Source organism: Vicugna pacos, unplaced genomic scaffold (genome assembly GCF_048564905.1).
Source record: "Vicugna pacos unplaced genomic scaffold, VicPac4 scaffold_104, whole genome shotgun sequence".
Taxonomy (NCBI): domain Eukaryota; kingdom Metazoa; phylum Chordata; class Mammalia; order Artiodactyla; family Camelidae; genus Vicugna; species Vicugna pacos.
Window position 1 is genome coordinate 7458915 of NW_027328784.1, and position 12904 is coordinate 7471818.

Consider the following 12904-nt stretch of genomic DNA (forward strand, 5'->3'; position numbering starts at 1 on the left):
GCCCTTCCACATGAGAGTCGGGGTGTTGCCTAAATAAAATTCAAAGGTTTACTCTCCAAAAGCTAAAAGCCTTTGTGGTCCAGGCTGATGCAGCAAAGTTTAAGATGGCAAAATATCTGAAAATTGGTACAATCAAAGAATTGCTTAGAATCCCAATTTATTTGCGTGGCCACCATATGTACACAATACTTGAAACTTTTGTATGGTGGAGTCCAAGGTTTCCTTTAAAAAATAAACTAAACATACATATACATACATACACACACTTAAAACACCCAGAGAAAGATAAAACATTTACATTTCAAGGACACAGGAAGAGAAATCCAAGTTACCCCTAAAGGGGATTTTGTTTTTATAAGTTCAGAATTACAAAAAATGTTTTTATCAGGCCTGGTTAGTTATTTTCAGAGTGAGTTTTTTTTTTTCTTATTCCCAATTAATGTTGTAAATTTTGTATGTACATAAACCTGGCTGGGGTAATAGTTGGAGACTGGCAATCTGTCATTTCTTTTTCTTTTCTTTTCTGTTCTTTATTTTTTTTTTTTTGAAAGTTCTATTCCCCATTGTAAGGTTGGGTTCTCAGAATAAATTTGCTAGTAAGATTTCCCACAGGGACAACTCTGTGGCATGAAGTCTTTGTGTCTACCACTCCTGGAAGATTCTCTGTCACCCGAGAAAGCTGTTACCAGCCAGGAGGATGGTCCGAATTTTGGAGTTGAAAGTTTCCTCATAAGAGTTTTACTTTTATCCTGAAAAATTCAATGGAGGTAACCAAATTGAGGAAAATGTTAGACCATAGTCTTACCTAACCACTCAGTCCTGAACCCAGTGTCTTTCAACTTGGACTCACTCAGGATGTCTCCACTGGGTGAGTATTTTCCTCATATGTTTCCACCAGCCCCACTTTGGACATATCCTCAAGGTGGATATTTCCTGTTATCTTTCAACCAGGCCCCACTCAATATGTCTCCACTGGGTGGGTAATTCACCTCAGTTTCTTTCAACTGTAGGGCCACGTACCTGGATACACCGCCAGATAAAACTTAGGATCATCAACCAATATGTGAGGTCCGAGAACCTAGAGAGACTCACCCAAATTCATCTGGACTCCCCGAGGAGGTGGATGGGCACAAAGGGCCACTGCTGGTACCAAGGCTCCGGTTACTTGGAGAGTTCAGGTGGAGAGAAATCTGCTGTGGTGCTTCATGTTGTCCAAAACTGTTGACTGAAATACATGTGCAGCCTAAAAGTTAAGAGTTATGTTTCATTTGGCGGGAGGACTCGAGCCAGGATGACAGCCTGTCAGAACTCTCTGAGGGACTGCTCCCAAGAGGTTGAGGCAGAGCTAGGATATATAGGAGCTTTACAACAAAGACCAGGTTGTTGGAACAATAAAAGATTGCTTGTTATCTAAAGAAAGCCAGGTATCTCAAGTTCAAGAATTTAGTACTTTTGTATGTGTGAGAGGAAGCAAATATTTGGACTCACTGAATTCATTTTTTAGACAAGCACCTAGCTATCTCGGGCCAGTAGCCTGTCCTTTCTTATTCTGAGTCTGCTCAGATGACACCATTGTGAGTTGCTGTAGCAGCTGAGCTGCAGGCCTGTCCTAGCTGGGGGGTGGCGGCAGCCTTTAATGACTTGGTTTCAGTATTCTTTGTTTACTGTCATGGTTGCAGTATTCTCATTCACATTGTAGTATTTTCGTTCACAGACTGATTATGGATAATCTGCAACCTTGGAAAGCAACCGAGATGGAATTACTGCAGGTACCTTCTGCTTTAATAAGCCGTGTGCAAACATAAACAGGGAGGAAGCATACACTTGGATTTGGAGGTGTAGGAAAGGGATCCTGCACATTGCAGGAGAACGCAATGCAGAATTCCTTAAGTCCACCTTTCTTTACTGTAGTGGTTTCTGAGAACAGTTTATGGTAATTAACCAACATTGACAAACTGCACAAATTGCATTTAAGAGCTGGCCGGCTGAAACTTGTGTATTGGAGAGGTGGAATTCAAAGGCAAGTGGTCAGGTGGATTGGAGAGAGATGGAGCCAAGGCCTGGGCCCAGATTCCGGTTTAAATTGCCATTTCTTCACCATAGGGCCTTGGAATAGAATTCAAAATCTCTTAACCTGTTGGTGAATCTGTGAAATGAGCATAATATTCGTTTCACCCTGGGATTGTTGTAAGATCTAAAGAGTATTATAGCACACATGAAGCACTTAACCCACTGGCACTTAGCAGTGTTCACTGTGTGGGGCCGCCCCGCTTAGCATGTGTCAGAGCCGTAAAGGCAGCATTTGTCTGTTGAGGATGCACTTGCAGCCCCTTGGCTAGGTTATGAATTTGGTGATTTCCTATAATCCTTGTAATTCTATGTGCCATGGACAGTTATTTTCATGGACAGATGAGGAATCTCATGGTAAAAAGACTGTATAATTTGCCCAAAATCAGACCATAATTTTGGGTGCAGAGGCCTCGGTTCAGCATGGGCCCCTGGGCCTTCTGCCCTCTCTGTTCAGCACCAGAGCCAGATATGGAGTCGGCTGTTTCCCTGCCCAGAATATCCGGCAGGCCGCAAGACACATCTGGCCCTGTGCTGCTTGAGCAAAAACTCCGAAGGAGAGACAGTTACAAAAGGGATAAACATAAAAACAGACGACAGCAAATTGTGATCAGCTCTGAGAAGGAAAGGAACATGTCTCGCCGTGCAGAGCTGGGAGCTTTCCCGTCTGGGCTGCTCTGGGGGTGTTCATCTCAGCTAAACAAGTTCTGCTGCTGCATCAAGGCAGGAAGGCAGGGCGCGTGTGGCCAGGTAGACAGGGCCTCGTTGATCTTACTCATTCCCCATTAAGCGACAGTTGTCTCGGGCACTTAACTAATAAACAGATGTTGGCCATAATCATCACGCACTTTGCTTGGTAGTTTTATTGGCCCCAGCATTGAGATGAGGTCATTGAAGCTGGGGAGTTTGCTGCATGCCCGTGATTACCTTGCAAATACCCCAACTGTTCTTTCAATCTAGACTGGTGTGGCTGTCATGTCCCAGCCCTGTGAATGGCATCGTGTAGCTTCTCCCAAGTGGCCCAAATGACTGACATTGATATGCTTAATTCGTTGGAAATAGTATGTGACAATAATAGAAAAAGGTAGTAAGAAATTGTTTGGAAAACTGGAAAAAACCTTTTCTTCCCCAGCTGGGGGAGCGTAACCTGTATCACTCACCCTACTCACTGCCTGTCACCTCCTCCCCGCCGACTCCGTGTTCATAAGCCACACTGAGTCTTGGGAGAACATTTTGCCTCATGACACTTTTGACTAGGACCTGCAACTTCTTTGTCCCTGGTTAACTCTCTCTTCAAAGCCATTCAACTTTTTGCAGGCTCCTCCACTCAGATGTAAGAATAGCCTCTTTAAACTTCTTGATGCAGCTCCTTAATGAAGATCTTGTGATGGAAACCTAGCCAAAACTGGGATGTATGCATATAGTGACTGCAAACTCAGCACTTTGTTAGTTCAGAATCAGAGGGGTGAGTGACTCAGGAAATGCTTTTTTAAGGTAACAAGGGGAAAGTGAAAGGACGCTTGCTGTGTGAGAAAGAAACATCTCAATCACAGCCAGTAAGGCACCTGTGTTCAGGATGGGGTGTGGCGAGTGCAGAGTTCTCACAATGAAAATAGTGGTGTGATGGGAGCGAGGACAGTTGGGTACTTTATTGGGGAGGAAAAAAAGTGGGCTGAACATTTCCTTGTTGAACAAGAGGATTGTGACATGATGTGCTTGTATTTTGGAGAGAAGGGTTTTGTGGGGAGAAGCCTAGGAGTACGCTGTATGTCTGGGGAGTCAGCACAACAGAGAAACACAGAGAACCGGGCAGACCCCAAGACCCATGCTGGGGGAGAGACTGCCCACCAATTGGAGCCCTGGAGGATGCTTCTGTCCCTTAGCTGTGGCCTCAGACCTCCCTTCACAGCCCAGTCCTGTTGATACAAGAATAAAAAACGTTGGGCATGAGAAGGGCTGTGTCCCAGGCTTTCATTGAGCCCCTGGGATGTGCCCCACCAGATTTTGTTCCTTAACTTCATGCAGTAAAGAATTCAAGAGCAAGCCAGTGTTGAGTAAAGGTAGATTTATTCAGAGAGATACATTGATAGGCAAGAGAAACTTCACGAGGTGTGGGGGTTTGATGCTCATATTAGAAGTAGGTACACACTCCACACATTGTGGGCCTTCCCCAAAGAGGGAGAGAGAGTGGTGACCGCGAGGTGGCGCTGTGTTGCTTGTTTTCTTGGGCTTGGTGGTTTCATATGCTAATAAGTAGAAGGACCAGCCTTAGGGCAAGGGGCTAGGATTCCCAGGGAGTTGGCCATTTCCCACCCTTTGACCTTTTGTGGCTAGCATTGGGACTGCCATGTTGCCTGGGGCATGTTATTCACCAAGTTACTATTACAATGGATGTTTACTGAAGCTCAAGATCTGCTAGAAGTTAAATCTCTTCATCCTGAGCCTCAAGGCCTATTGGGGTTTGAATCCTTTAACATTTTGATGTTAATTGCTGTGGCCTTCCTTGAATGGCTGTGCTCTTCCCCCTTCCATCCTGTCTCACTGTGATGACACAGAGACAGCAAAGGTCGGGCCCTACCTGTGCTCCTGCATTTAAAGGTGGGAGGTGTGAGGTGGGCTTATGATGACCCTGAATGGTAAGAAAAATGTTTCAGATTTTCCTACGTGAGACATGGGGACCTGACAGCAACCTCCGCAGATTTATCTCACGGGCATTATCGCTTGTGTTGTTATAGAAACAACAGGCAAGCCAAGAAACAAGTATAACTCACAAGGTTGTAGTACTGAGATTTATTTCGCTGGCACGCTCAGAGGGGCTTCATTTCCAAAGCTCTGAGCACCTCCAAGACGTGCACATGAGGTTTTATAGGGTTAATTACAAGTATGGGGCTATTAGCCAAAAAGGCTCAAACAACAAAAAGCAAGGAATCAGTACACTGAAGCTTATCAATGTGGAACAGATCACGTTACTGACAATTGTTGTCCTTGGATTTACGTGTTAGCTTATTAGCCCATTAAACTGACACTAAACTTCAGGTTTACCAGGTAGCTCAGCAAAACTTAGATCAGTAAACCGACACTTATCACACTTAGATTTGTGACTTGGCTTGTTAGCCCAGCTGGGGTTTTCCTTCACAGTGTCACTTATATTTTTTATTTTTCTTTTTATCTTTTTTTAAGTATTTAACCCAAATTTAATATCAGGGTTCTTTGGGAAAGAAATTTCTCTTTATCTTTTCTTTGGGGTTCTTTTGGGGGGGAGGTAATTAGATGTATTTATCTGTTAGTGGAGGCCCTGGGGCTTGAACCCAGGACCCCGTGCACGCTAAGCACATGCTCTACCACCCGCCCCTTCATCATTTTCTTTTTGCTTTAGCTGCCAAGAATCTTACAGCTGAATTTGTAGTCGGCCTTTAACACTTGCCCTGACTTCATGGAATCCATTTTTATGAGTTTATCTCCCCCTGGTTTCATTTAAGTATTGAATCTCCATTTTCTCTTCACTCTCCGTTTTGCATTTTTGTTGTTATGGTTGTTAAGCTGTGTTTAACAGAATTGTTTAAATTCTCTTTTAGCAAGAGGCTGAATGTAAATAAATATGTAAGCAAACAGCACAATTAAATGCTTTTATACATTCTGAGCTGTTTAGTAGTAACTTAAAAACCGAATTGAATATTAAAGTGATAGCATTTTAAAAATATTTTTTAATTTTTCATAAAAATATAGCTGATTTAAAATATGATATTAGTTTCAGGTGTACAATAGATGCTCCATTTATAGTTACTGTAAAACATTGTCTGTATTCCCTGTGTTGTAAGATACATCCCTCTAGCGTGTTTACATTACATGTTGCAGTTTGTATAAGAAAGTTGGGTAACGCAGAGTCTGGAACGTGGCTGTGTATGACTCAGGTTCACGCTCACCCTGCCTGTCAGAGCTCAGGCCTTCACTCCTTTCTGCAGGGGAGCGAGTGGAGGCAGCTCTCATCAGCGCTGTCACCACCCTCTGAGTGGCAGTGACAGCAGTGACTGTGTGTGGACGTGCAAATTGTTTTTCCAAGAGCTTTATATGCGTTTCTGCATTTAATAATTAAAGCCCTCCTGTGAGGAAGCGTTTTAAGTTTTTAATGCATAATACATTTTATTTTGATATTGATAGATTTCAAACCTCTGGAAAATTTACAGTAGTACAATAAACTCTTAGATACAGTTCACCTTATAGGGCACTATTTGGCTTTCTGTGTCTGGCTTATTTTAGCATAAAATTTCAAGGTTCTTCCATATTGTAGCCTGAATCAGTACTTTATTCTTTTTGTTTGATAATATCCTTTTCCATTTTTTTTGGTTTTAGTTTATTTAAAAATATTTTCATTGAAGTCTAGTCAGTTTATAATGTTGTGTCAGTTTCTTGTCTACAGCACAAGACTTCAGTTAAAAAGGAACATACCTGCATTCATTTTCATACTGTTTTTAAACATAAGTTACTATAAGATATTAAATATATTCTCCTGTGCTATACAGTATAAACTTGCTGTTTATTCTTTACATACTCAGTAACTGCAAATCTTGAACTCCCAATTTATTCCTTCCCCCACCCTCCCCCCTCTGGTAACCACAGTTTGTTTTCTGTGACTCTGTGTCTGTTTCTGTTCTGTAGATAAGTTTATTTTTTTGTTCCTTTCTTTTTTTTTTTTTAGATTCCACATGTCAGCAATCTCATGTGGTATTTTCCTTTCTCTTTCTGGCTTACTTCACTTAGAATGACATTCTCCAGCTCCATTGATGTTGCTGCAAATGGCATTATTTTATTATTATTTTATGGCTGAATAGTAGTCTATTGGACAAATATGCTACAACCTCTTTATCCAGTCATCTCTCAGTGGACATTTCGGTTGTTTCCATGTCTTGCTATTGTAAATAGTGCTGCTGTGAACATTGGGGTGTAGTTGTCTTTTTTAATTAGGGTTCCTTCTGGATATATGCCCAGGAGTGGGATTGCTGGGTCATCTGGGAGGTCAAGGTTTTGTCTTTTGATGAACCTCTATACATTTTTCCACAATGGCTCCACCAAACTGCATTCCCACCACAGTGTAGGAGGGTTCCCAATTGTCCGCAGCCTCTCCAGTATTTATTGTCTGTGAACTTCTCAATGATGGCTATTCTGACTGGTGAGAGGTGATATTTGATTGCAGTTTTGATTTGCATTTCTCTGATAATGATATTGAACATTTTTTCATGTGCCTACTGGCCATTTGTGCGTCTTCATTGGAGAAATGTTTCTTTAGGACTTCTGCCATTTTTTGAATTGAATTGTTTGTTTTTCTTTCTATTAAGTGTAAAAGCTGTTTACATATTCTGGGAATTAAGCCCCTAGCAGTTTCATTTATTGCAAATATTTTCTCCCATTCCATAGGTTGGTTGTCTTTTTGTTTTGCTTACTGTTTCCTTAGCTGTGCAAAAGTTTGTAAGTTTAATTAGATCCCTCTTGTATATTTTTGGTTGTTTTTCTATTGCTTGAGTAGACTGCTCTAGGAAAACATTGCTGAGATGTATGTCACATGTTTTGCCTATGGTTGCTTCTAAGAGGTTTATAGTGTCTTGTCTATATGTTTAATTCTTTAACACATTTTGAATTCATTTTTGTGTATGCTGTGAGGGAGTAGTCTAACTTCATTGATTTACATGCAGCTGTGCAGTTTTCCCTGCACCATTTGCTGAAGAGGCTGTCTTTACTCCATTGTATGTTCTCACCTCCTTTGTCAAAGTTTCAATGACCAAAAGTTTGTGGGCCTATTCTTGGTAAATGTGTTTATCCGTTCATTGATGGATGGATATTGTTAGTAACTTTTGGCTACTCTGAATGATACTGCTATGAATATTGATGTGAAATTTTTATGAGAATATGTTTTCATTCTGTTGGCTGTACAGTTGGCCCTCCATATCTGTAGTTTCCACTACATGGATCCAGATGGCTGATTGTAAAGGGACTCGAACATCCTTGGATTATGGTATCCAGGGTGTGGGGTTCCTGAAACCAACCCCCCAAGGGTATTGAGGGATGACTCTACATATAGGAGTGGAATTGCTGAGCCATATAACTCTAAGCTTTTGAGGAAATACCAGGCTTCTCCAAAGAAGTTGCACAATTGTCCCTTTCCCCTGGCCGCATATGAGGTTTCTCTGCCTCCTGAACGACATTTGTTATTGTCCGTGATTTGGTAATAACCATCCTAGTGGGTGCAAAATGAGATCTCATTTTGATTTTGGTTTGTCTAGTGATGTTGAGCATCTTTTCATATGCTTATTGGCCATTTGTATATGTATCTAAATTCGTGGTAAATTTAAAAATTGGGTCTGTTTTATTGTATTGTTCAGTTGTAAGAATTCGTTATATATCCTGGATGCTACTCTCTTATTAGATACATGTTTTGCAAAATTGTTCTTCTATTCTGCACATTGTCTTTCACTATATTTTTTTAAACATTAAAACAATTTCTTTACAGGGGAGGTAGTTAGATGTACTGATTTATTTTATTTTTCTTGCTAAGCAAGCACTCTCTGACTTGAGATACCCATTTCCCCTGTCATTTCACTTTCTTGATGATGTCCTTTGTAAGAAAAGGGTTTTAATTTTGATGAAGTCCAGTTTATCTGCTTCTTTCTTCTATCACTTGTGCTCTTTGTATTGTATCCAGGAAACCAAAGCCTATCCTAGGACCACAAAGATTTATACTGTGTCTTCTTTTAGAAAGTTTATAGGTTTAATTTTTACATTTCTGTCTGTGATCTACTTTGTTTTAATTTTTATTTGTTATATAAAATATGGGTGTTCAGATTCCAGATTGATTCTTTTGCCTGCAGACACCCAGCTGTCCCTGCACAATTTGTTGAATAGACTATTCTTTCAATGGGGTGTTTTTGGCCCCCTAGTGGAAAACTGTCTGTAAATGTAAGTTTTTCCCCGTGGGTTTTTATTGTGTCTCATAGATTTATTTATCCAAACTTATGCCAGCAACATACTGACTTATTACTATAGCATTTTAGTACCTTTTAAAGTGAGTCCTCCAACTTTACTCTTCTTTTGCAAGGTTGTTTTGGCTATCCTGGGCCCCTTGCACGTCCATATTAATTTTGGGATCAGTTTTTCAATTTTTGCAAAGAAGTCAGCTGGAATTTTGGTAGGGATTCCACTGTATATGTAGATCATTTTGAGGAGTCTTAATATTTTTAATAATACTGTCTATCATTCCATGGAAATGGGATGTCTTCCATATATGTAGATCTTTTAAAATTTATTTTGGTGATACTTCAAAAAGTTCAATGTACAAATCTTGTAAATTTTTGTTAAATGTATCTCTCATTTTATTTTTAATGCTGCTGTAATTGGAAATGCTGAGTTTCTTATGGGTGGGACTATATATCAATCTTCTTATTTCTAGAATTCCTTAACAGCAATTACCCTAGTTATATATTTGCTACTTAAATCTATCCACAACAATTCCCCACCCCGTGTTATAAGAAACCAAGACCCAAGTTAAGCTACCTGAACACCTATGTGGAAATGTGAAATGAGACCCTTGGGTGGGGCTTTGTGCAGATGATACTGGAGCTTATTCAGGATGGCTTCATCGTAATTTCTTTTAAACAACCCTTTCGGTGTATTTAGTCAGATACATTAAGAACATGCCCTTTTGATGTGCGGAGTAGCTAAGACTATGATTTTCAAATAATTTCTAATGAGAGTGTTGTTCTTGAAACCTAATTTGCATCAATCTTTGAAGATTTATGTTTCAGGGGCTTTGACTAAAGAACACCTGTCTTTAATCAATAACGACAACTAAATGCTCAAGCAACATGTAAGAGCTTGAGCAAACTGCCCCTACCCCATAGTGCTGGGTGCCTGCAGCTGCAACTGGAGTCAGCGCTTACCTATCCCAGTACGCTTGTGTTGATCTGCTCAAAGTGGTTCGTCCAACAGTTTGTCAGTAGTCTGTTGGACAAAGTCATTAAAAATTGATTGAAGGTTGCTGGAATGCAATATAATCTTATTAATATTAATTAAGCACATATTGAGTGCTTATTGTATGATGGAATTGTCCCTCAGCCTCACATGAATATTATTTCTCATAAAACCTCACATATTTCCTTGTTAATCTCACTTTACAGATAAGGAGACAGACAATTAGGTCTTCTCACTTTTGGGGGAGCTCATTATCAATGATGGGAAGTTATAAGGAAAAAGATATTGATTCATCATGAGAAAACATTTTTCTGAGGGTCAGCAAAGAAGAAGATGAACACTGAAGAAGGTGATCATTGTTCAAGTGAGACAAGCCCTGGGTTGTGCGGAGTCAGCATCCCTGTCCTAGAGAAGGCACGTGTAGAGCTGCGTACTGGGTGAGGCGGCGCGGCCGTGCAGGGAACGCGGATGCTGGGCCGTTGGGCTGTGCTCAGGCCCGGTGGGGCTTTCTCCTAAGGGCAGTGGACCATCATTGACAGATTTTATGTTGGAGAGTGGGGTGCTCTCGTAGTTCACTTTTGTCTTGTAGAATGCTTGGAAACATTTAGAAGGCTTGGCAGGAGGTGATGTGATGAGTCAGAGTAGGGTGGCTGCGAGGTGTAGCAGTGTTCAATTTTCAAGTTGTTTTCAGGCCCAGGCTTGTGGCTCAGTAGCCGTGTCAGTTTGAATGACGCACTCAAGGAAGTGAAACAATTTATCTAATCAATTGAAGCAGTGATGTACCCAATTCCCAGGACTGTTGTGGAGATCCAGTGAGATAACGTTTGCAGTGTGCAGCATGGTCCCAGCACAGAGTCAGTGCTGAGTGAGTGACAGTGAGTATCTGGTAGGTCAGGTGTGGGTGGTGGGACTCGGTGTCTGAGGATATCTGGGCCCTGAAGGAGGGGTCCATTCACATCTGTGAGTGATGGGTCTGAGTTGGGAGAGGCACGGAGAACTTAGCCCCGGACCAGAGGCCCTGGGCAGGACGGCTATTGGAGGAGCACCGTGAAGTCAGCTCTTTGCAGGTGGAGTTGGAGGTGCCCTTGTGACATCTAAGTGCAGTGTCACGAGCTGAAAGAGGAGGTCTGGGCCAAGGCTGTGCATTTTCGAATAATGTCAACTCCTGAGGACACCGAAGTATTGATCACTGAACGGAAGTCATACTTTATAGGACAAATGAATAGTAGTATCACCTCTGTCATCAAAGCTCACGTCTATTTATTCATCACTCAGTTTGCTAATTGGGTACTTACAGAGCTCACTTCACCGTCCTCCCGTGGGCTCAGGCTCCACAGAAAAGAGCTGGTGTGTCTTCCTCTTTTCCAGAAGAAGACACATTTAGCTTGTAGCCTTCTGTACCTCGCCAGACTTAGGATATTAGTTTGTTGGTTTAATTGTATTTTCTGTTGGCCATGTCCTGACAGGAGAGAAATTTTACCTCATGGTCATGTTTCAATTAGCTGTTACTGAGAATTGCTGATCTGATACATAGTGTATGTATTATATTAACTTTGTAGAGTAGTTATCATTTTTCTGTCTTTGCCCTTTAATTTTGATTGCCCCTTCAGTGTTCTATCCTTTTTGGGGCCTTATTTTTTTTTAATTAAAAAATGTCTGTTAACAGTTAAGAAAACAAAAACAAAGAAAAAATGCACATGGGAGCTAAATTTAGAAAATGTCTAGTGTGTTTTCTATCTCGGCAATGGAGGGTTCTAGAAACTCGTGAAAACTTTCATTACACAAGTTCCTTAAAATGCTGATTAAGAAATAAAACCTTCCTTCCTCATCTTTCAAGCTGCACAACAAATTGTCAAGAAAGTGAGGGGAAATTCTCAGAAGCCAAGACAAATTAGAAAGCAGGGTTTCTGGGAGATATGCGAGCCTTAGAATCCCTGGGGTGCTGGTTCGATCCTGAACTGATTTTCAGTTGCCTTGACAGGAGGGCAGGATGTGAGCCCCAGGCCTCTGACACTAGGAGTTGGATGGGGGATCATATTATGGGCCAAGCCCATCCTGAGGATCTTGGTTTACTAAAGGGTGAAATAGGAAAAAAAAAATTCCTCAAGGCAAGAAAATAAGGAAAGTCAATTTTGTTGGAAGAGGGGAAAAATAACAAATCCAAAGTAAGGATATAGTTTAAAGTTGTTCTGGCATGAGAGTGACCACAAACACCTGGCAGAAAAGCACAGCTACTCCTTGATTGATAAGTTGTGTTTTGAATGAATCAGTGAACAGCCATTCTGAAAAAGGCCTCCAGAGTCTTGTGGATCAAGATACTGGACAGCAAACACCTCCCTTCCAAGGTCTCATTCAAATAACCAGAAAGGTTTTAAAGGAAAGAAGCCATGATCATAGTTCTATTTATTAACATTTCTATATGCTACGAATTCAGAGGTGACTATGTAGTTGTCTCCTCTATTATGGACCTTACTTTCTCTTTGGGGAGACAAAATGACATAGTTGGTAATCTTGGTGGAGGGAGGTGTTAGTCTGTTGCACTTAGCCAGGAGAGGAGATTAAGAAAACAGTGAAGGGTGGGTGAAATTTTTAGCTGAGGACAGTCTTGTTCACTTGGCTTTTAATTGCAGGCTCAATGAGCTGTCACTGGAGGGACTAGATCTTACAGAGGATGGACTTAGCTCAGGCCTCATTGGAATGGACAAATGAACCTGGAGAAAGACAGTCAAATCTGTGCAGACATTAAAGTTCACTTGAACGTGCTGCATCCCTGAGCCAAAGATAGGACAAATATGCAGCAATTCTTGAGGACAGAAGAGTGGTTTTTAAGGTTCTCCAAGAATGAATCCCATGGAACCGAGAAGGCCAGTTGTCAAAC

General features: G+C 41.2%; 1 protein-coding gene and 1 long non-coding RNA gene across 2 annotated transcripts in view; both read left to right on the forward strand.

The window, feature by feature from the left end:
* Window positions 1–12904, forward strand: part of LOC140694808 (uncharacterized) — a 55730-nt gene that overhangs the window by 10328 nt on the left and 32498 nt on the right. The window lies entirely within an intron of this gene.
* On the forward strand, window positions 1523–12836 carry LOC140694816 (uncharacterized). Its single transcript, XR_012070456.1, has 3 exons — window positions 1523–1769; window positions 3385–3532; window positions 12657–12836. It is a non-coding gene; the product is annotated as an uncharacterized lncRNA (long non-coding RNA).